The sequence below is a fragment of the Phyllobates terribilis genome, unplaced genomic scaffold, assembly GCF_046119375.1.
Source record: "Phyllobates terribilis strain yellow unplaced genomic scaffold, ASM4611937v1 Scaffold_1__5_contigs__length_1240528914, whole genome shotgun sequence".
Taxonomy (NCBI): Eukaryota; Metazoa; Chordata; class Amphibia; order Anura; family Dendrobatidae; genus Phyllobates; species Phyllobates terribilis.
Genome location: NW_027362761.1, coordinates 462172698 through 462197120, shown reverse-complemented (window position 1 = coordinate 462197120; position 24423 = coordinate 462172698). Strand labels below are relative to the sequence as shown.

The 24423-nt window shown below is 38.0% G+C and overlaps 1 protein-coding gene across 18 annotated transcripts in view; it reads right to left on the bottom strand.

Moving 5' to 3' along the window:
- MEF2C (myocyte enhancer factor 2C) overlaps nt 1-24423 on the bottom strand; it is a 333965-nt gene that overhangs the window by 253896 nt on the left and 55646 nt on the right. Inside the window, exon 1 of one of the 18 annotated variants that reach the window (XM_073678739.1) lies at nt 17101-17397. The exons of 15 other annotated variants lie outside the window; for them this stretch is intronic. The gene's annotated coding sequence lies outside the window, so the exon portion shown is untranslated. 2 more of the 18 variants (XM_073678756.1, XM_073678730.1) reach the window with 2 other exon arrangements.

The following is a 24423-nucleotide window of genomic DNA, read 5'->3' as shown; positions in this document are numbered from 1 at the left end:
TGGACTCAGCTACAGCTGGGAATACATGGGCAGACATATCAATTATCCAGCTGTTATCAACCCTACAGTAATACTTTCTTCACAAACACCACCGTAGTGATTGCTGATAAATAAAACTGCAACACAGTTAATATAATGTGAAATTCACATGAACCAAAACCCTTTATACATTGTAGATAGCTGTTGGCCATTTTGATGCTTCGACCAATAATTTGGCTAGATCTCTTGCCTGACTCTTCCATATACAGAAGCATTCCCTGTGCCAGGTGCTCCTGTGTTCTCTATGCGAGTGCCGCCGCTGATAGACATCTCTGGCTGCAAATTATCTCTAACGAAGCAAAAGGATCAGCAGTTCAAAATTGGACATGCTGGATCCTTAACGAGTTATCGAAGGCCCCCATATACATTAGACCAGTGTTCCCCAACTTCAGTCCTCAAGAGCCATTAACAAGTCATGTTTTCAGGATTTCTTTTTTATTGCCCAGGTGAGAATTCCAAGACCTGTGCAATACAAAGGAAATCCCGAAAACATGACCTGTTGGTGGCTCTTGAGGACCAGAGTTGGGGAACACTGCATTAGACTGTTGGCCAAACCAATAGATATCAATGGCTTTGGACAACTTTGGACAAAGTTAGCCTAATTTGGATGGGAGCCTTAAGATTTTCTCGTCAATATAATTCTTGTTTTCACAAAAATGCCATGAATTCTTTGTAGTCCACTTTGAGGTGATGCAATACCATATACACCATCCATGAGGACAGCTACATGTATCACACAACATTGCAAGGAAAGAAGCAGGAGGCAAAATGGGACTTGTCATGTGAAAGACTCATCCTTCAAGTTTACTTTAATTAAAAAAATAATTAAAAATAATTACGTCTGATGTGCTACTGAAAATTGTTTGCAACATCAAAGTCTGTCATCTACACTACCCCTAGCCTTGATGGGCATCACCACAGTATTGTATATGGGTAGAGTTTGTTCTACTAGGTTTAAGTGGTATCGCTTAGTTGGAACTGAAGAATACCATCTTACTAAAAAAGAATGAAAATTAAGGTGGTTTTAGTTTGTAAAGCTGTACCATCGAAACACATGATATATCAAGAGGGTGATATATCATAAGTGGAATCACAATATATTACAAAATTACTCAAGATTTTATCTCACACATCTAAAAATTAGCTAACTTAAGTCAACAATAGTGTTCTAAACATGTCGAAATCCATATTGATAGATCAGATGGCTTCATTAGAAATTGACCCTACTGCAAAAAACAGATGAATGCTCTTATCTGAGAGATCGGCAAGAAACCATAAGCTCTAATGGCAACCATATGGTTGACTTCATTTTCTATTAGAGCTAAGGTTGCATAATAAAATACAGGAAAGCTCCTGTGGTCTAGGTGTATCTGCCGCAGATCCTTTCATACAACAATTCAATGTTTTAGATACTGATAATATAAAATATTCCTTACAAACTTCTCACATCTCACATTTCTACACTCAAGACAAGATATTAGAATGAAGCATAGTAAAATTATACCAACACACCAGCATGACTTTGCCTCTTCCTCTTTTCGATTTCTTAAAATCAAGACTACTCTTAGACTAGCAGTCATAAAATAAAGTAAACTTAAAAATAACACTTGCGAAAAAATAATTATTGTCCCATTTCTATGCTGTTTCTCTCATTGTCCTACGATAGTTTAAACCACTTTCATCGTAACCAATATTTTCAGATGTAACCTTCACCCATTACAAAAGTTATGTAAAAATTGTGTTCAATGTGACTGCACAGAAAAGTACATCTAATAAAAAAAATGGCAAAAGTCACCCTGTAATAGAAAATCCTACTCCAGAATCAAAGGCTTAAATATTAAGGGCTACCATCTCTCTCTTAACCACAATTAATGCTTAGTGCTGGATGAATAGCCAGGATGACAGCCTGTGCTAAATAATAAGTGAAAAATGAGTTTATGATATTGTTAACGATCATTTCCTTCTTGTCTCTACTCCCATTTACAAAAATACATGACAATGCATACCGTAAATTCTATATTTTTAGTTCGAAAATTGTGACTTCAAAGCATAACGTTTTATTTTACATTATACTTGATAAAAATCATTATTATTATTATGCTTTTTGCTCCATTTTTATCTATTTTTTTCATTCTAATATGTTACAGTCTGCTTTAGATATTAGTTTTTAAAAAGTTTCAATTTATAATAAATAAAGAGGGCAATATTTTTTAAAAGCATTAATGTGACTGACAGACTTGCCACCTACTTATACGGAAGTCACAGTAGATTATGCAAGTGTCTTGCTTGAATTTATGAGCTGACAATATGCAAAATGAGCATCTGCATGGGAGCCCATTAAAAATATGCATTCTAATATATGTATTATGTGACCTAAATACTCAGACCTATACATTAAAAAACACAATTGATGGCATGCCAGACTTTTCTAATTACATTCATTTACTAGGCAGCCATACGTACTGCAACTAGGGAAAGACAAAATTTTATCTTGCTTGAACTTTTTATCCATTTTTCAGATGAAAGCAAGTGATATTTTGCAGGTGAAGGATGATATCACCTTGTGCTGGGAGAGAAGGGATTGTTTCAGGCCTTTGAAGTGTGAATTTAGAACGTCGTTCGCTTAGTTCATGATAAATCCACAGATAAATGTACAGTTTTAAAAACCTATTTTTCTCATCTACCTTTTGCTATCAAAACTTTATATGGCACAAAATATTTTGCGTCCAAAACTTTTTCTACGCTTACATTATATTATTTATACACGTATATAATGGTAAAGGGGGAAAGGAGAACGTTTGTTGCTTGATGTCACAATAGACATCAGGCTAGGGAAGCAACGTACAAGAATCTGGTCCAAGTCTGGAGATTTCATTTTATCATTTTTTCGAAACTAAGAACTCATTTTGCACCATTCTGTAAAATAGTGCTACTTTTCACAGAAATAGTTTGATCTTTATTATCCAAATTACGGTACCTTCTTGTTAACATAGGCGCGGCTACATAAAATAGCAGCAAAAGGGAAAAATCAATCATCTGCAGGAATTGAGGTAGGTATATTAAAAATTAATTTTATTAGCAACAGTTAAAAAAAGGGAAAAATCAAAACATACATAGATAATAAAAGGACACGGGTCTACGAGTTTTGAGAATAACCGCTTGGTCAGAACTAAGAGTGGTTATGCTCGAAACGTGTAGACCTGTGTCCTTTTATTATCTTTGTATGTTTTGATTTTTAATGTTTCCCTTTTTTAATTATGTTGCTAATAAAATAATGTTTTAATATACATACCTCATTTCCTGTGGATGCTGGATTTTTCCATTTTGCTGCTATATCTACACCCAGAAGTCAGTCTGAAGCCTCCGTGCATCGCACCTCAATTCCAGGCATTTTTCAACAGTTGGTGAGCCGATATACAACTTTTCTATATTTTGTTACAGCTTCATAATAATATAGAATATAGCTGGTATTGGCATGGGCTGATTTGGTTACATGAAAGGGGTCATTCTTCGTTATTTTCCTACCAGCTGCTCAAAATGAGCAGTACATATACTGTAAATATTCATGTAGGAAACGGTACGAATAGCAAGAAATAAGTTTTTAAAGATGTGAAAGTTGCAGTATGTTTCATTCTTTTTCTTAAAATATAAGTAAATCCTTACTTTGCTTTTGTCCCCATCAATTTTCGGAGAAATAGGACTACTGTATGAGTGGATGAAGCTGTAGGCTACTGTACTTGAATGGGTCTACCTGATCACTGACAAAGGGACGGCTACTTATAAGGTTCACCATGGACGCGTACAATAGCAAAGTAGCAAACAGCACTATTACCCTGAGGACCATATGATAGCAGCCTTGAGTTGAAGAAACAAATTGCCTGTCTATGGGGATATTTCAGTAACTTTTATAAGCTCAAAGTCCCAGAAGAGTGGACCCAACTGTACACAACATAATATTTCATATGGAATTTGGAGGTGACAACAACTCTTGTTATTTTGTACAATCTCAAAGCAAAAAAAATTAACTGGTCGTGATTTGTTTGGCAGGATTTGTTATTTTACCATCCTGCCTATCGCAATGGAGTCGGGAAGTCCATAGAAACTGAGTCCAGTAGTCAATATGAACTGAGATTACAAGTCTATAGCGATCAAGCCAAATCATTGACAGAAATGTAATTAATCAATCTATAACAATTGACTTAATCTGACTATAGCTGCTGTCCATTGGTCAATCAGTCTATAGTAATTGAATAAAGTAGTCTATAACAACTGAGTCCACTGGTCTATGGCAACTAAGTCAATCATTTAATAACAACTAAGACCACCAGATTCATTAGACTGTGGCCACTGAGTACAATGGTCTACAGTAACTGATTGAACTGGTCTACAGTATGTTATCCATAACAGAGTCCATCAGCCTATAGCTACTGCCCATCAATCTATAGTATCTGAGATTATCAGTCCATTGGCCTATTATAACTGAGTCTATTTGGCTATAGTAACTGAATTCATTGGTTTATACTGAGTCTATTGGTCTATAGTAGCTAAATCCATTGGTCTATAGCACCCGAGTCCATCGGTTTATAGCACCTGAGTCCATAAATCTATAGTCACTAAATCCATTGGTCTATAGCACCAGAGTACATCAGTTTATAGCACTTGAGTCCATCAATCTATAGTAACTGAATCCACTGGTTTGTAGTAACTGAGTCTATTGGTCTACACTAACTGAGTGTATTGGTCTTTAGTAATCGAGTGCATCATGTTATAGCACCTGAGTCTATCAATCTATAGTAACTGAGTGCATTGTTCTAAAGCAGAGGTCCCCAACCTTTCTGACCTTGAGAGCCACATTCAGCTATGAAAGAGGGTCGCAAGCCACATTCATCTCTGAGAGAGGGTAGTGAGCCACATCCAGCCCCGCCCCACTTACAGTAGTGACACCCAAGGCCCCCTATTACCGGTATAATGACTGCCAAAACTTTTCTACTGAAATCACACCAAGGCAGTATGCCAAGCTCCAGGGTTTCCCAACTTCCCCCCATTCTGCTTTTCTGTGCAGGGCTACACATAAAAGTCACCAGCTAGATCGAGATCTACTGTTAATAGCTGTTTACTACACCTGGTGCTAATGAACCAAACTGGCAGACAGCCGCAAGCCACACATCACGAGCCACGTGTGGCTCTCAAGCTACAGGTAGGTGATGCCTGTTCTATAATAACTGAGCGCACTGTTCTATAGTAACTGAGTGCATTGTTCTATAGTAATAGAGTGCATTAGTCTATAGTAAGTGAGTGCATTGTTCTGTAGTAACTGAGCTTATTGTTCTATAGTAACTGAGCGCATTGTTCTATAGTAACTGAGCGCATTATTCTGTAGTAACTGAGTGCATTATTCTATAGTAACTGAGTGCATTATTCTGTAATAACTGAGCACATTTTTCTATAGTAACTGAGCGCATTGTTCTATAGTAACTGAGCTTATTGTTCTATAGTAACAGAGCGCATTGTTCTATAGTAACAGAGCGCATTGTTCTATAGTAACTGAGCTTATTGTTCTATAGTAACTGAGCTTATTGTTCTAAAGTAACTGAGCACATTGTTCTATAGTAACTGAGAGCATTGTACTTTAGTAACTGAGCTCATTGTTTTATAGTAACTGAGTGCATTGTTCTATAGTAACTGAGCACAATGTTCCATAGAAACTGAGCGCATGGTTCTGTAGTATCTGAGTGCATTGTTCTATAGTAACTGAGTGCATTGTTCTATAGTAACTGAGTGCATTATTCTATAGTAACTGAGTGCATTGTTCTACAGTAACTGAGTGCATTATTCTGTAATAACTGAGCGCATTGTTCTATAGCAACTGAGCGCATTATTCTGTAGTAACTGAGCGCATTATTCTGTAGTAACTGAGTGCATAACTGAGCGCATTGTTCTATAGTAACTGAGTGCATTGTTGTATAGTAATTAAGTGCATTGTTCTATAGTAACTGAGTGCATTGTTCTTTAGTAACTGAGCGCATTTTTCTATAGTAACTGAGCACATTGTTCTATAATAAATGAGCGCATTATTCTATAGTAACTGATTGCATTGTTCTATAGTAACTGAGCGCATTATTCTGTAGTAACTGAGCGCATTATTTTATAGTAACTGAGTGCATTGTTCTATAGTAACTGAGCGCATTGTTCTATAGTAACTGAGTGCATTGTTCTATAGTAACTGAGCGCATTATTCTGTAGTAACTGAGCGCATTATTCTATACTGAGTGCATTGTTCTATAATAACTGAGCTTTTTGTTCTACAGTAACTGAGCACATTTTTCTATAGTAACTGAGTGCATTGTTCTATAGTAACTGAGTGCATTGTTCTATAGTAACTGAGCTTATTGTTCTATAGTAACTGAGTACATTGTTCTATAATAACTGAGCGCATTGTTCTATAGTACCTGAGTACATTGTTCTATAATAACTGAGTGCATTGTTCTATAGTAACTGAGTGCATTGTTCTATAGTAACTAAGCGCATTGTTCTATAGTAACTGAGTACAATGTTCTATAATAACTGAGCGCATTGTTCTATTGTACCTGAGTACATTGTTCTATAATAACTGAGCGCATTGTTCTATAGTAACTGAGTGCATTGTTCTATAGTAACTGAATGCATTGTTCTATAGTAACTGGGCACATTGATCTATAGTAACTGAGCGCATTGTTGTATAATAACTGAGCTCATTGTTCTATAATAACTGAGCGCATTGTTCTATAGTAACTGAATGCATTGTTCTATAGTAACTGAGCGCATTGTTCTATAATAACTGAGTGCATTGTTCTATAGTAACTGAGTGCATTAGTCTATAGTAACTGAGTGCATTAGTCTATAGTAACTGAGCACATTGTTCTATAGTAACTGAGTGCATTGTTCTATAGCAACTGCGCGCATTGTTCTATAGTAACTGAGTGCATTGTTCTATAGTAACTGAGCGCATTGTTCTATAGTAACTGAGCTTATTGTTCTATAGTAACTGAGCACATTTTTCTATAGTAACTGAGCGCATTGTTCTATAGTAACTGGGCGCATTGTTATATAGTAACTGGGCGTATTGTTCTATAGTAACTGGGCGTATTGTTCTATAGTAACTGGGCACATTGTTCTATAGTAACTGGGCGCATTGTTCTATAGTAACTGAGTGCATTGTTCTATAGTAACTGAGTGCATTGTTCTATAGTAACTGGGCGCATTGTTCTATAGTAACTGAGTGCATTGTTCTATAGTAACTGAGTGCATTGTTCTATAGTAACTGAGTGCATTGTTCTATAGTATCTGAGCGCATTGTTTTATAGTAACTGGGCGCATTGTTCTATAGTAACTGGGTGTATTGTTCTGTAGTAACTGGGCGTATTGTTCTATAGTAACTGGGCGCATTGTTCTTTAGTAACTGAGTGCATTGTTCTATAGTAACTGAGTGCATTGTTCTATAGTAACTAAGCGCATTGTTCTATAGTAACTGAGTACAATGTTCTATAATAACTGAGCGCATTGTTCTATTGTACCTGAGTACATTGTTCTATAATAACTGAGCGCATTGTTCTATAGTAACTGAGTGCATTGTTCTATAGTAACTGAATGCATTGTTCTATAGTAACTGGGCACATTGATCTATAGTAACTGAGCGCATTGTTGTATAATAACTGAGCTCATTGTTCTATAATAACTGAGCGCATTGTTCTATAGTAACTGAATGCATTGTTCTATAGTAACTGAGCGCATTGTTCTATAATAACTGAGTGCATTGTTCTATAGTAACTGAGTGCATTAGTCTATAGTAACTGAGTGCATTAGTCTATAGTAACTGAGCACATTGTTCTATAGTAACTGAGTGCATTGTTCTATAGCAACTGCGCGCATTGTTCTATAGTAACTGAGTGCATTGTTCTATAGTAACTGAGCGCATTGTTCTATAGTAACTGAGCTTATTGTTCTATAGTAACTGAGCACATTTTTCTATAGTAACTGAGCGCATTGTTCTATAGTAACTGGGCGCATTGTTATATAGTAACTGGGCGTATTGTTCTATAGTAACTGGGCGTATTGTTCTATAGTAACTGGGCACATTGTTCTATAGTAACTGGGCGCATTGTTCTATAGTAACTGAGTGCATTGTTCTATAGTAACTGAGTGCATTGTTCTATAGTAACTGGGCGCATTGTTCTATAGTAACTGAGTGCATTGTTCTATAGTAACTGAGTGCATTGTTCTATAGTAACTGAGTGCATTGTTCTATAGTATCTGAGCGCATTGTTTTATAGTAACTGGGCGCATTGTTCTATAGTAACTGGGTGTATTGTTCTGTAGTAACTGGGCGTATTGTTCTATAGTAACTGGGCGCATTGTTCTTTAGTAACTGAGTGCATTGTTCTATAGTAACTGAGTGCATTGTTCTATAGTAACTGAGTGCAATGTTCTATAGTAACTGAGTGCATTGTTCTATAGTATCTGAGTGCATTGTTCTATAGTAACTGGGTGTATTGTTCTATAGCAACTGAGCGCATTGTTCTATAGTAACTGTGCGCATTATTCTGTAGTAACTGTGTTCCAAATTGTTATGCAAATAATATTTTCTCAGATTTTCCTAAATTACCTATATGAATTGCAGTCATTGTCATTTTCCAGTCAAATAACTATTACAGTACAATTGAAAGGTTTTTGTACAAACTGCCTATGATAACAGTATATTTTTAAAAAAATAAAAAACTCAAACTGCACTCAAAATGCATGTTCCAAATTATTATGCACAGGCGAGTTTTCAACCTTTTCATTTGAATAAAGAACAAAAAAATTGTCATTTTTGAAATTCTAAGCATTAGCAGGTTATTACAAACTGAAATCAAACAGTTTTCAACTCAAAACTTTATTCTAGGTGATGTTACATTTGCACATAGGACCCCTTATTCGAAAGGAGCTTCTGAACTCTCTCGTCCATTGAATTTGTCAGGTTTTGGATGGTTTCTGCTTCAATTGTTTTGCATGAGGACAGAATACCCTCCCAGAGCTGTTGCTTAGATGTGAACTGCCTCCCGCCATCATAGACACTCCTTTTGATGATGCTCTAGAGGTTTCAATGGGGTTGAGGTCAGGGGAGCATGAGTGCCACACCATAAGTTTGTCCCCTTTTATGCCCATAGCAGCCAGAGATGCAGATGTGTTATGTGCAGCATGAGACGGGGCATTATCATGCATGAAAATGATCTTGCTGCAGAATGCACGGTTCTTCTTCTTGAACCATGGAAGGAAGTGCTGTTTGAGAAACTCAACATACATTATGGAGTTCATCTTTACCACTTCAGGGATCCTAAAAGGGCCGACAATCTCTCTCCCCATGATTCCAGCCCAAAACATTACTCCACCTCCTCCTTGTTAGCGCCGTAGCCGTGTTTGCATGGGGTGTCCTTCAATCAGCCATCCTCCACTCCATCCATCTGGACCATCAAGATCATTTCATGCATGATAATGCCCCGTCTCATGCTGCACATAACACATCTGCATCTCTGGCTGCTTTGGGCATAAAAGGGGACAAACTTATGGTGTGGCACCCATGCTCCCCTGACCTCAACCCCATTGAGAACCTCTGGAGCATCATCAAAAGGAGTGTCTATGATGGCCGGAGGCAGTTCACATCTAAGCAACAGCTCTGGGAGGGTATTCTGTCCTCATGCAAAACAATTAAAGCAGAAACCATCCAAAACCTGACAAATTCAATGGACGAGAGAGTTCACAAGCTCCTTTCGAACAAGGGGTCCTATGTGCAAATGTAACATCACCTAGAATAAAGTTTTGAGTTGAAAACTGTTTGATTTCAGTTTGTAATAACCTGCTAATGCTTATAATTTCAAAAATGACCATTTTTTTGTTCTTTATTAAAATGAAAAGGTTGAAAACTCTGCTGTGCATAATAATTTGGAACATGCATTTTGAGTGAAGTTTGAGTTTTTTATTTTTTTAAAAATATACTGTTATCATAGGCAGTTTGTACAAAAACTTTTCAATTGTACTCTAATAGTTATTTGACTGGAAAATTACAATGACTGCAATTCATATAGGTAATTTGGGAAAATCTGAGAAAATATTATTTGCATAATAATTTGGAACACAGTGTAGTAACTGAGCACATTGCTCTGTAGTATCTGAGTGCATTTTTCTATAGTAACTGAGCGCATTTTTCTATAGTAACTGTGCGTATTGTTCTATAGTAACTGAGCGCATTGTTCTATAGTAACTGAGCGCATTGATCTATAGTAACTGAGCACATTGCTCTATAGTAACTGAGCACATTGTTCTGTAGTATCTGAGTGCATTGTTCTATAGTAACTGAGCGCATTGTTCTATAGTAACTGAGCGCATTGTTCTATAGTAACTGAGCGCATTGTTCTATAGTAACTGAGCGCATTGATCTATAGTAACTGAGCACATTGCTCTATAGTAACTGAGCACATTGTTCTGTAGTATCTGAGTGCATTGTTCTATAGTAACTGAGTGCATTGTTCTATAGTAACTGAGCGCATTGTTCTATAGTAACTGAGCGCATTGTTCTATAGTAACTGAGCGCATTGATCTATAGTAACTGAGCACATTGCTCTATAGTAACTGAGCACATTGTTCTGTAGTATCTGAGTGCATTGTTCTATAGTAACTGAGCGCATTGTTCTATAGTAACTGAGCGCATTGTTCTATAGTAACTGAGCGCATTGTTCTATAGTAACTGAGCGCATTGATCTATAGTAACTGAGCACATTGCTCTATAGTAACTGAGCACATTGTTCTGTAGTATCTGAGTGCATTGTTCTATAGTAACTGAGCGCATTGTTCTATAGTAACTGAGCGCATTGTTCTATAGTAACTGAGCGCATTGTTCTATAGTAACTGAGCGCATTGATCTATAGTAACTGAGCACATTGCTCTATAGTAACTGAGCACATTGTTCTGTAGTATCTGAGTGCATTGTTCTATAGTAACTGAGTGCATTGTTCTATAGTAACTGAGCGCATTGTTCTATAGTAACTGAGCGCATTGTTCTATAGTAACTGAGCGCATTGATCTATAGTAACTGAGCACATTGCTCTATAGTAACTGAGCACATTGTTCTGTAGTATCTGAGTGCATTGTTCTATAGTAACTGAGCGCATTGTTTTATAGTAACTGAGCACATTTTTCTGTAGTATCTGAGTGTATTGTTCTATAGTAACTGAGCGCATTGTTCTATAGTAACTGAGTGCATTGATCTATAGTAACTGAGTGCATTGATCTATAGCACCTGAGTCCATCCCTCTCTAGCAACCTACCAGTCTATCAGCCCAAAGCAACTTTTTCTTTAGCCAATAACAAATGCCTCCATCAGTTTATAGCTAGCAAGATCAATATTAAATACCAAATTGGACGCCATGGAGCATAAAAAAGGGTATTTTATAGTCTCTAAAATTATTTATTTGCTAACAAAGTAGGGGACATTACTAGCTTGAACAATAAATACATTTCTTTGAGGCCTGTGTAAGGTCTAGTGCTGCTTCTCAAATTTATTCACCTGAAATAGTGATACAAAGTAATGCATTATTTATAGCAGATTCATTAAATTAAGGAGTCATAAACAGTGTGTAGTAGAATACCTTACTTCTAGCCTGAAGCAATGACCTTAGACCTAATAATGAACGCAAATCCACATCATTAATACACAATACATCCCAACTGGAAACTGCTGTACCTCCCAGTTGTGCCGTACATATAACATATACAACCGGGCTGCTGACAATCTTACCCTTTTGCAATGTAATACAATCCATGTTGCTTATTACCTTCAGACCTGTATACAATTAGGAGTGTTTAGATTATGTGAAGACTATTGTGCAGGCAATGAGATCACGAACATTACAAGTTCCATAAATCATCCATGTATGCAAACCATATGAAGGACCGGCTGCACGCTGACATTTGTTGGGAGTCTATTGTTGCTGGCCTTTCATTGCATACATGATTGCTCATGCTGAAGATGTGCTTAGTTGTAAACTTATGACGATGCAGAGGGTGGGGGGAGCGGTGTTACTCTTCTTTTAAAAATAGTTAAAATATGCATTTCCTTTTGTATTGGCGTCAGAAGAACGTAAAATGACATAAGGATGGTTCTGTGCAGTGAATACGGCCCTGCTATACGCCATCTATATAGCGTCCATTGGGTGCGGCGTGCCAGCACTGAGCTATATATCTTGATACTAGGAAAGTATACAGTATATTTAATGCCCTGATCTCCCATTATGTAGATGTAGCACACCTAAGCCTGACGACACATCTACTAAATGTAGCGAGTTGTCAGGAAATACAAAAAATCCGGAGAAGAACATAGTCAGTTCTGCTACATCTATATTCCATGCCAAAATGGAGTTTACAAAGGAAATATAAACTTCTAGCTGTAGTTTTAGAAAAAATTCCAACTCAAGACATCTGTAAAAATGACTACAATTGTTACAATGAAATATAAATACGTGCTCCCCCGGCTTTAAAGGCATGACTGCTGATACATGCACCAAATGACACTTGTCACTGTTATTACCCATTATTATCACGATAACAATACTTTTGGTAGAGTACAGTGAGGATTCAGAATACAAAAGGAAAATAGTATCAAAAATACTTTCTCCAACAATCAATACAAACACTACATATAAAAAGCAACTTACACAAACTCCAAACTGTACCGGTATAATACACCTAAACTTATAATAAACAGTTTATGAAATATTACACAATGTGTCACTGTGATCAGAAGAATATGTCTACTGTGCGGATATGGGTCAGACAGTGTTGGAGAATCCATAAATATCAGAAAGGTGTATGAAGAACAAGCAAAATGCAAAAAGTTAGGGGTGGAAGAATGGGATACAAATGGGATAGACGGGTTTATAAAATAGAAGATAATAAAGGAAGGATATAAAACGAACACTATGAAATGTAAGAATGTCATTGGCCTAATATCATTATAACTCAATGGAAATGAAAAAGCAGCCTTGCTTATCATTACTGATATCCAGAGCGTATTGTACCAATCAATTCCGGAGGTATCATACACTTGTGATATCTATACTCATTGACTTGCTCATGTTGGGGAGCGAAAAATTGAATTAAATTTAATTTTAGCAAATATCTTACAAGTATAATTTAATGACAATTGTATTTTTATATTTTATTACAGATCACATATTCATAGGCTTTATCAGATAGAATATGCCGTGTTTAGTCTGCTATTATGCCTTAGATGATAATCTATACGGACAATAAAGGCAAGGAGTGCTAAGTCCTAAACTTTTAGTGGACCGGTCATTATCAAAACTTTTTTACATTTTGAAGAATTCAGATTCATTCTGTCTCACCAATGGTAATATTTCAGATGCTGATGATAGATCAAATGCTTAGACAGTTCTGGATTACAAGACCAGAGGAAAGATAAGAGATGTGAGAAGAGAGTAACATATGTAGGTTAATTAAAAGCATACATAGATGTATTAAATTGAGCAGCTGAGTTGGAAATTATTCAATATTTGGATAGATGATAACTGTTCTTTTTTTTTTCTTTCATTTTGGCAAAAGATATATTAAGCCATGACTAAAGAGGGATAAGTCTTCCTTAGGCTATAATGAAATAACCAAGGAGTGTGCATGGCATGTGGAGCAAGTCTCGGATGTTATCTGTGGTCGATCAGAGTGAGAGGTGAAGGGCTTAATCCCACGGTTATCCGAAGCACTACACTGAGTTACCCCTGCTCCATCTACCAGAGGGTGCGCAAAACAGAAGAGAAGGGACACGTCCCTGACCAACTTTACGGCCAACAGTCAGCACAACATGGACATGAATGTGCCATAGGAAAAACATGAAATATTTATCTCCTGGCCTAGAGCAAAAATACGCCTAAAGATAAACTTTTTTTTAGTATTTCCAGATGTAGCACCAGCTCATCACGATATGACAATGTAGTACGGGTGGTTGTTTTCAAACTACAGATTAATCATCATAATCTTCCTAATGTGATCATACAGGGCAAAAGAAACAGTTAACTAAAAAACTCCAGTCCACTACATCTGTAATGTATATATATATATATATATATATATATATATATATATATATATATATATATCTATATATATATATATGCTATTAATATAAAATATTAAGGTGTTTTATATTAAAACCAAATCCATGCCATCTCCCATTCTGCCAAGCAGACTAATTTAAGTCAGAACAACTTTTTCTATATTATGTTAACAGCTATTTTTTACCTTTATCTCATGTAATCTGTTTACGTCAGCAATACAATAAGAATTAACCCACAAGAATATTAACGTTAACCCCTTCTGTTATTAACAATCACCTGCACTCCTTATAGTGAACCGATGCATTGGAGTAAAACCCCCGAATCTTAGTTACATGGCCACAGGCAGATTTGCTGCGCACCTTTAAGTATATGTTGTACAAACATGACGGGGACTTAGGAAAAGTTATTGAATGAGTTGTCAATAAGGGACTTCTTAGAAACTTTTAACATCTATGCATCGTGATATGCACAAAGCTCTATATCCAGCCGCTGCTGTATTTTTAAACTTTGCTGTTTTCATATATGTAATCTATTTTATTGTATCACATGGGACGGCGACATAGAAGATGATATCGCTATACTAGAAATACTAAGAATTCTAAAAAAGTAAGCTATCTATATATTTATTTAATGCTCTATCTATCTCTTTATCCATTATCTATCTGTCTATTATCTATCGCTCTATCTTTTATCTACGTATCTTTTATTTATCTATCTATCTAAATGTATATAACATTTTACATAGATCGTAATGCATGGAATATCATTCAACCCACATAAATTAGTTAATGACTAAATATACATATTAGTGTTATCAAATGTTTATTGGTCTGACATATATACAATTATATATATACAGTTCTCTGTGTTTTCTATCTGTCTATCTCTTTACTGCTTTTCTATGCATCTTTTTATCTGCTCTATTCTCCATCTATTCTATTTGCTTCTATCTATCCTTCAGTTTATATCTATTTTTCTATTCATTGCATTATCTATTATCTATCCATCTATCTATCTATCTATCTATCTATCTATCTATCTATCTATTTCTCTTTTTGTCTATACTGTTCTATAACCATCTATCCCGTCAAGTCAAATGTTCTCAATAACTTTTTATTTCCCGCCTATTATTATATGCATTTAAAAACACACACATTAAAACACCACAAGTGTAAGAAAACGTAAAGTTAAGGCCAAAGACCTAACAGATTTTCCATAGTGAATTCCATACATTCCTGTTACTTTTGACTGTAGCACAGCCACATAGCTCCATAGGTGCTGCATGGTGTGTGATGTGGTTGATCACAGGTGGTTAAAGTCACAGGATGCCAAGATAGAAAGGATTATATTATGTTACCCAGTCCTCACACTTTGCATTCTACTACTGCAAAACTTTTTTTTTTTTTTCTTATTTAGAGTAACAGAAGTTGCCACTCTGGACCCAGTTAGTTGACGGTACCAATACAGCGACTACAACAACTGATAAGAAGTCACAAAAGTTGTGCGGAAGTAGTGAACGGCCACGTGCCCGGTATGGCCAGTACATGCTCCTGCATGTGTCGGGCATGGGTGCGAGTGTGTTGTTGTGTACAGTGCTGTACTCTATGCTCTTCCGCTTTGCTTTCAACAAATTAACAAACTCAGTTTTAACTAAGCTCAGGCATCGCTCTGATGCTGGGAACCTGAAATAAAACATGACATGCTCCTTCAGGCGTATAAATCATTCAAACTTTGGTCTCACTATCATCATCATTATTTATTATTTAGCATCGGTGGTGTTTTAAGGTTAAGAATGAGGTTAATACTTGCAAGAATGGAGAAGACAAGCTGTGGCTCTGCTGATTGCAATTTTACTGCCTAATTACAATAGTATAATGCACTTCGGATGAAGCCTGTAATAAATGGCTGAGGTTCGGGAGGCTGTGTATTTATTAAGAGCTCAAGTGGCAATAAGTGACCTTTCCCTGACATCTGAGTTGACACAATACTAATGTCAAGTTGTGTAGGACTCTGTGAGGATCTGCTCCTAATGAAGCAGGCATGGCTCCTCTGCAATGACAGGCACTGCTCATATCCTGCAGGAAGTAAGTGTTATTGCTACAATATACTTATGCAACCTGATCTGCTTTGGAAAATGATAAGCTGGATACAAGTAGAACAAGGTCATGACTTGCTACAAAAAGTCCAGAGCTGAACAGCAACAGTTGTAGCAGAGCTGAATTTGTCATTTAAATCTTAGGCTGCATAGTTTATGCATGGAATTACGATAAAAGTGACAATAAAAGGGCGAAATATAATGGTGAGTTTTGCCCAATAGTAAACTATCTGCTACATCTGATCAAATCAATTCTGCTACATCTGCAGCTCCTGGCGCCTTAGAAAGCAAAGCGTTAAAAGTTCTCCCCCTCCCTGCGTTTTTAACTTTTAGATGAAACGTTGACCTACAGTAATTCATATAAGTGCGAAAGTAAAAGCTCCATGAAATGTAGCAAGAGAGAAGGCTGAGAATGACATCTCCATCCCATGGCTGTACTTACATGAGGCATCTGCTGCTCTTTAGTTGCCCTTGGAATGTTCTGCTTTCATTGGAACAATGGGAAGAAAAAGAAGAAAAAGAAGAAGAAGAAGAAAGAAGAAGAAATAAAACTGGCCTCTTCTTACTTCCGAAGCTTCAGTATGTCTCCACTAAGCAGGAGCTCTCAACTCAATCCAATATAGTGGGCAGAGGGTGTCTGTGCACAGGCAGGAAAGTGGCTCTCTGCTGCCAGTATGAGAAAGTAAACCGAGCCGTCCTGTAAGCGTCCAGGAAGGAAGTGACAGGAGACGAATAGGAAAAAAGCAGCTCTAAGCCTTTGTAACATGGAGAGGAGGAAAAAGGCAGTGGATTTAAAACTGAGTGCCTGGCGAGGTGTCGTTTTCTTACCTCCTCCTCTCTGTCTTCTTTCTTCCTCTCCCTCCCTCTGTCTTCTTTCCAGCCCTGATCACTCCCCCTCTTCTGCTGCTGCTTCACTCCCCTCTTCTTCTCCTCTATCCTCCACTGAATAGATAGCTTCCTATTTTTATCTCCACTCTACCTTCCCTTTATTTTGCTTCGCCCTGTCTCCTTTATTATATGTTTTAATCAGCCTGTCTGCTAATTTCTCTTTCGTCTCTCTTTCAGCCTCTCTCCGAGCCTGTCCCACAGTCACAAAGCATTGCCAGTGCAATAATCACTTTCTCTCCTGGAAATAGAGTAGTATGGGGAGGCCCATGGAAGTGCAGCAGCCGGAGTATTTTTTATTAAAACAAACATATACAGCTCCTCTCCTCCAGCCTCAACTAGATTGATAAATTACTCCGCTCCACTACTTTAATTATGTATATGGGATGCAAAATAAATCACCCAACTGCAGCACCTCAATCAAGCACTTTTAAATGATAATTGCGTCTGGGTGAATCAATCTTTTCATTTCTGACATTTTGCTAATTTTAGTTTTGCCGTGGTAATGCTATGCCAGGCGGAGCCCTAATGACAATTCTGCTCCTCACACAATTACTCTGCTGACTTAGGAGCTCAATAACTCTACCTGGAATCCAAAAGATACCCCCCCCTACCTCCGCCACGTTCATACTTACACTATGCAGGAGCATGTGATGGTCACTTTAATGATATTTCTAGATAAATATATGTTACATCCAAGAGAAATGAACCAATCAAATGTACCACTCACACTTTGGAAAATATTCGGTGGTTGGCACTAAGTTGGGTTAGGTGGTATCACCTCTTTACATACCTTCACCCTTACAGAATGGATGTGTTTAGATTGCTATGTATGATGCCTGTACTGGCTATCTTGATTATGACCATATTACAGATCTGTATTGCACAGATCTATAATACAGCTGCCAAAGACATTTATTTGCTCATAATGTACTTGTGATTTCATATGGGTAAAGGAAGATTGGAGGGCACTCGGTCATTCCGCGAGGTACAGGTGGAACGGAGTACGTGACCCCTGGAACACGGTTACAGAAATTATAGGGGCACACTGATAAAATTAAAGCATTATATTGCATGCTATGTTAGAGTGTCCTGATGAAGAAGTGTGACACTTCGAAACGCGTTGACCAATATACCGCATTCCTGGATTGCTGACTTCTGTCGGCAGCACAGATTTAATCTATTTTCACTCCAATCCTTGATATTACAGAGGTATTCATCCTTAAAGATTACAATGCCATGTGGCCACTACATACAGAGGCCCACCCAAGACACTGGCCAATATCAGAGCTAAGTTCCTGGCTAAAAAACACAAAATGTGCTTATAGCATATTAAAAGAATTAGAAGTTGGTTTAAACATTTCCAAAAAATGTTATAGCCTCATTCACATTAAATATATGAGTTTGGCTCCGTGTGTGAGTATGGGTGCAGCAAGCGCATCGGAGACACATGCTATGAGATCGACTGGAGGGGTAGACTTAGTGATCCATCAAAGGGCACATCGGTGGGCTGAAAAATATTGAGACATTTCAAACAAGTTTATGCCAAAATCCTGATGAAAACTGATGAATCGGGACTAAAATGTTTTTAAGGATATTTACTAACCAAGTGAGTGCTGAAACCATTCTGCATGTTGTATCACTGAGAGTTACTGTAACCACCAAGTTGGCGCGCCTCTGCGTGTAAAAAATATAGTTGTGTGGCTGCAATGTCTGTAACATCTCCAAAAGGCGGCATTTCTGGGCAATTATAAATTGAAATGCATTAATAATTGAAGTAAGAAATAATTTCTGCCACCAAATAAACGTTTAAAATCGTTTAATGTAAAGGATCGGGCAGCAATATCATTTGTGCACATCCACAGGCTCCATCACATGCCCATGTGGGTACATGTAAAAATTCACACCCTATGTAGTGTAAGTGATCATGTGACATCACAGATTATGTTAGCTATCGTATGAATTATCACTTTAGGAAATTAATGCAAGAAGCAGTGAATTTCTTGATTGGACAGGGGTCCTTGGACCCACCAGAGAAAATAATTCTAAGGGCCCACTCTCTCTACACAAAATACCTACATGTCTACTATAAAATTATAATCTTGCATTTTTGCAGAGGTAAACTCTTCCAAAGTAATAATTATTGACTTTATCCAATTTATTATTATGTTTAATCATATTTATATGGCCTTTATCATCTCAAATCTTTGACAATGAAGATCTATGGCTCTAAAGGAAACACAAAGCTAACTAAGCTATTCTTTTTAATTTGCACTTTATCAGGTATATATTGTATTATTTAAAGGGGTATAATCATTTGGTTGAACAAGACAAAAGGTCCGATTTATCAAGACTGGTGTCTTTCTCGCCAGTCTGGATGAGGGGTTGTTGAGGAGTCCAGATGCTCATAATTCATGAAGACTTCAAATGAGTGTCGTGCGCCTCCATGTACCATGCCAGAAATCTCACTGCAGTCATGGACTGGAGTAAGATTTCTCATCCAGGGAATGGCACAGCTCATCATAAATTAAATGAGCTATGGCGTGACCCACCATGCCGCTGTCCCACCTCAGCTCCATCCATTTTGGCAGAGCTGGGGGAAACTGGCGTTAAAACACCAAAAGTCAGAAATGTTGTCGCATCTCCAAGCTGAGTTAAATTTTTCAGCCTTTTCAACGTTTTTACACCAGAATTCTGGCATAAAAGCGTTTGATCAATCGGGTCAACTATCTATATAATTTTACTGGTGGAGAATGTATGGAAAAGCCCTTAGGGCACTGTGAAGGAGAGTGCTATACAGTACAGACCAAAAGTTTGGACACACCTTCTCATTTAAAGATTTTTCTGTTTTTTCATGACTATGAAAATTGTACATTCACACTGAAGGCATCAAAACTATGAATTAACACATGTGGAATTATATACTTAACAAAAAAGTGTGAAACAACTGAAAATATGTCTTATATTCTAGGTTCTTCAAAGTAGCCACCTTTTGCTTTGATGACTGCTTTGCACACTCTTGGCATTCTCTTGATGAGCTTCAAGTGGTAGTCACCGGAAATGGTCTTCCAACAATCTTGAAGGAGTTCCCAGAGATGCTTAGCACTTGTTGGCCCTTTTGCCTTCACTCTGCGGTCCAGCTCACCCCAAACCATCTCGATTGGGTTCAGGTCTGGTGACTGTGGAGGCCAGGTCACCTGAAGTAGCACCCCATCACTCTCCTTCTTGGTCAAATAGCCCTTACACAGCCTGGAGGTGTGTTTGGGGTCATTATCCTGTTGAAAAATAAATGATGGTCCAACAAAAACGCAAACCGGATGGAATAGCATGCCGCTGCCAGATGCTGTGGTAGCCATACTGGTTCAGCATGCCTTCAATTTTGAATAAATCCCCAACAGTGTCACCAGCAAAGCACCCCCACACCATCACACCTCCTCCTCCATGCTTCATGGTGGGAACCAGGCATGTAGAGTCCATCCGTTCACCTTTTCTGCGTCGCAAAAAGACACGGTGGTTTGAACCAAAGATCTCACATTTGGACTCATCAGACCAAAGCACAGATTTCCACTGGTCTATTGTCCATTCCTTGTGTTCTTCAGCCCAAACAAGTCTCTTCTGCTTGTTGCCTGTCCTTAGCAGTGGTTTCCTAGCAGCTATTTTACCATGAAGGCCTGCTGCACAAAGTCTCCTCTTAACAGTTGTTGAAGAGATGTGTCTGCTGCTAGAACTCTGTGTGGCATTGACCTGGTCTCTAATCTGAGCTGCTGTTAACCTGCGATTTCTGAGGCTGGTGACTCGGATAAACTTATCCTCAGAAGCAGAGGTGACTCTTGGTCTTCCTTTCCTGGGGCGGTCCTCATGTGAGCCAGTTTCTTTGTAGCGCTTGATGGTTTTTTCAACTGCACTTGGGGACACTTTCAAAGTTTGCCCAATTTTTCGGACTGACTGACCTTCATTTCTTAAAGTAATGATGGTCACTCGTTTTCTTGCCATAATACAAATTCTAACAGTCTATTCAGTAGGACTATCAGCTGTGTATCCACCAGACTTCTGCACAACACAACTGATGGTCCCAACCCCACTTATAAGACAAGAAATCCCACTTATTAAACCTGACAGGGCACACCTGTGAAGTGAAAACCATTTCCGGTGACTATCTCTTGAAGCTCATCAAGAGAATGCCAAGAGTGTGCAAAGCAGTCATCAAACCAAAAGGTGCCTACTTTGAAGAACCTAGAATATAAGACATATTTTCAGTTGTTTCACACTTTTTTGTTAAGTATATAATTCCACATGTGTTAATTCATAGTTTTGATGCCTTCAGTGTGAATGTACAATTTTCATAGTCATGAAAATACAGAAAAATCTTTAAATGAGAAGGTGTGTCCAAACTTTTGGTCTGTACTCTATGTCTATGGCTAATTTTTAGTTGCCAACTAGTCAATGAGGACTGAGTTCTCTCATAAGGAGGCTCAATCTAGAGCAGAAATCTTTGGCAAGTTACTTATTGCCATAACCTTAAAGGGAGCCTGTCAATAGGCTTTCCCCATGTAAAGTACGGATAGCACATGTAAGCACTCTGTTACAGCATTCTAGAATGCAGTGTATATGACTCCAATCCCCTCAGTCCTATACAGTGCGGTCAGGTCTGATGGGCGTCTCTGATCTTTATTCAGCTCCTTCTCTCTTCCTACGATTGCCGTCCATTTTCCCTGCTCCAAGTTGATGACGTGTCCTACATCATCCCCACAGTGTCCTCCATTGTACTCCTGTGCAGGTGCACTATTCTCTGCCCTGCTGAGGACAAAGCATAGTGCTCATGCTCCGGCTTACCAATGCGTCATTGGCGCTCTTTGGCCTTTGTCGGCGCATGCGCACTACAATGCTTTGATCTGCCCTTAGCAAGGCAGAGAATAGTGCACCTGCAAAGGTGTGCAATGGAGGGCACTGTGTGGATGATGTAGGACACGTCATTCACAGGAAGCAGGGACGGAGGATGACGATTGTGAGACGAGAGGAGGCGGCGGATCAAGACCAAAGACGTCCATACCGCACTGTATGTAAGTATAATAAAAAGGCCTTTTTTGTGTGTTGCAGAGGGGATTGGGGACATATAGACAGCATTCTAGTATGCTGTATATGAGGCTTACAGGTGCTGGCCATACTTTATATGGGGAAAACCTGCTGACAGGTTCCCTTTAAATATAATTTATTATTACCATGTATTATCCCAAAATGTCACAAAGGTGTGCTCCTAAAGTGTAGCATCACATAGTGCTATATATCTGCTACTACATGCTATAATGTAAAGTGTATGGGCTGACACATAATGACTTAAATTGTTGGGCAACTATTCTTTATAGCATGCCATTTGTTTTATGGGATGTGTGGAAAATGGCTGATAACTAAACTGGACATTGTCGGGCACATCCCATAGTAAGTGGTGTCTGCCCAGCTGGTGAGCTGTTAGAAGACAGGAAGCAGAAATTGGGGAAGATAAGTCCGGGTTGCTGCAGCAGTTTTGCTCTATGCAAATAAATAACTTCCTTAGAAAAGCAGTTCTGCTGTCTAGATAAAGAGACTCAACTAATGCGACTGGTCTGACACTACCATATCATTATTGTAACGAGATCTGATTACAAGGCATTTGTTTGTTCCACTTTTCCAAAGCATCATTTCCACCACCAACTTTGTTAAAAGAGTGTCATTATTTCCAAGTGATAACTACTATATCGCATCCCCCAGAGGACATGCCGAAAACAGACTGAGACCAGCCCATACACTGAGTAGAAGGTAAAATGATCACTTCATTTGTATTTCATAAAGAGTCAATGTTCTGTTTATATAGTCATGAAATACAGTCTGTATACCGCATATTATAACCCCAACATCAAAAAAAAAAAGTTTGGACGCAGTGTAAAAAGTAAAGAAAACAAGAATATAATGATTTGACAATGTCTTATAGCCAGATTTTTTCACAGCAGAACACAGAACACAGGTGAGAAGGTGAAAGTGAGATATTTTTCCATTTTATTTGAAAAAAAAAATCTTTTCAAAACTACTCAGAGTTATCGTTATGGAATATTAAGGTGAGAAGAAATTTCATGAACTCACCCATGCATGACCCATGCAATCACAAATGCTTGTAAAGGCGGACTGAATAGCTAAGGGCTTGATTTATACACCTGTGATAATGGTACTAAATGTAATGATTAATTGGTGTGCTCCAACAGTTTTCTACATATATTCTACTAATATAAAAGCAACATACTGTAGAGACAGAGACCCTGATTTCCGCAATGTGTCACTTACTGGGCTGCTTGCTGTAGTTTTCATAAAATCACTGTTTTATCAGCTGGAGATTATCACTAGGGGGATAGTACACCTGCTGCCATGTACTCCTCCATATTCATGAGCTCTGTATAACCCCGCCCCCACCACTGATTGGCAGCTTTCTGCCTATGCACAGTGTACACAGAAAGCTGCCAGTCAGTGTTGTGGGTGGGGTTATCCAGATCTCAGCATTCAGAGAACTGCTAGATCTGCAGCAGATAAAACAGGGATTTTATCAAAACTGCAGCAACCAGCAAAGTAAGGGATTCGTCAATGAAATCAGGGTCTCTGCCCCTACATCATGCTGTTCGCAGATGGGGTAGCAAAAACCTGGTGACTGATTCCCTTTGGAAACAATCCTTCCGTGACCGTTTAGTCCTTGAAATTATACCAGTTAAGAACAAAGGGGATGATACAAAAATGACCGGACTATACAGCTTCTGGGGTTGCGTAGCAGCAATAAAATATCCTTTTATGATTCCGAGGCCATTGTCCATAAGCAGTTTCTTTATTCATTGAATACTTTTGTGAGCACTTGTAGGAATTATGCTGACCGCCTCCTTGTCATTATCTCAGTATCAGAAATAAATTCAATGTTATGGGGCCATGGCCCACAGTTACACCAAAGACATTACCAACATGGTAGCATAGCTTTTAGTACTGCTGCTACAGGCCTCCGATCAGGAGAGCATAGTTGCTCCCCTTAAAGTTGTTCAGGTAACAGGCATCACTTTCCTTTCATTTGTTCATATTTTGCAGACATATTTAATGGTCAAACACTTATGTTGTCACCTCTGATACAGTGAAAGCAAAGGTTTGGTCAGATGAACATGGAAACTGGCAGATTCTTTTCTTTATTCCCAGAATAAAGACACCAGGCTATAGACAAAATATTGCTTGCAAATTTCTCTAAAATGGTATCCTATCCAAAGA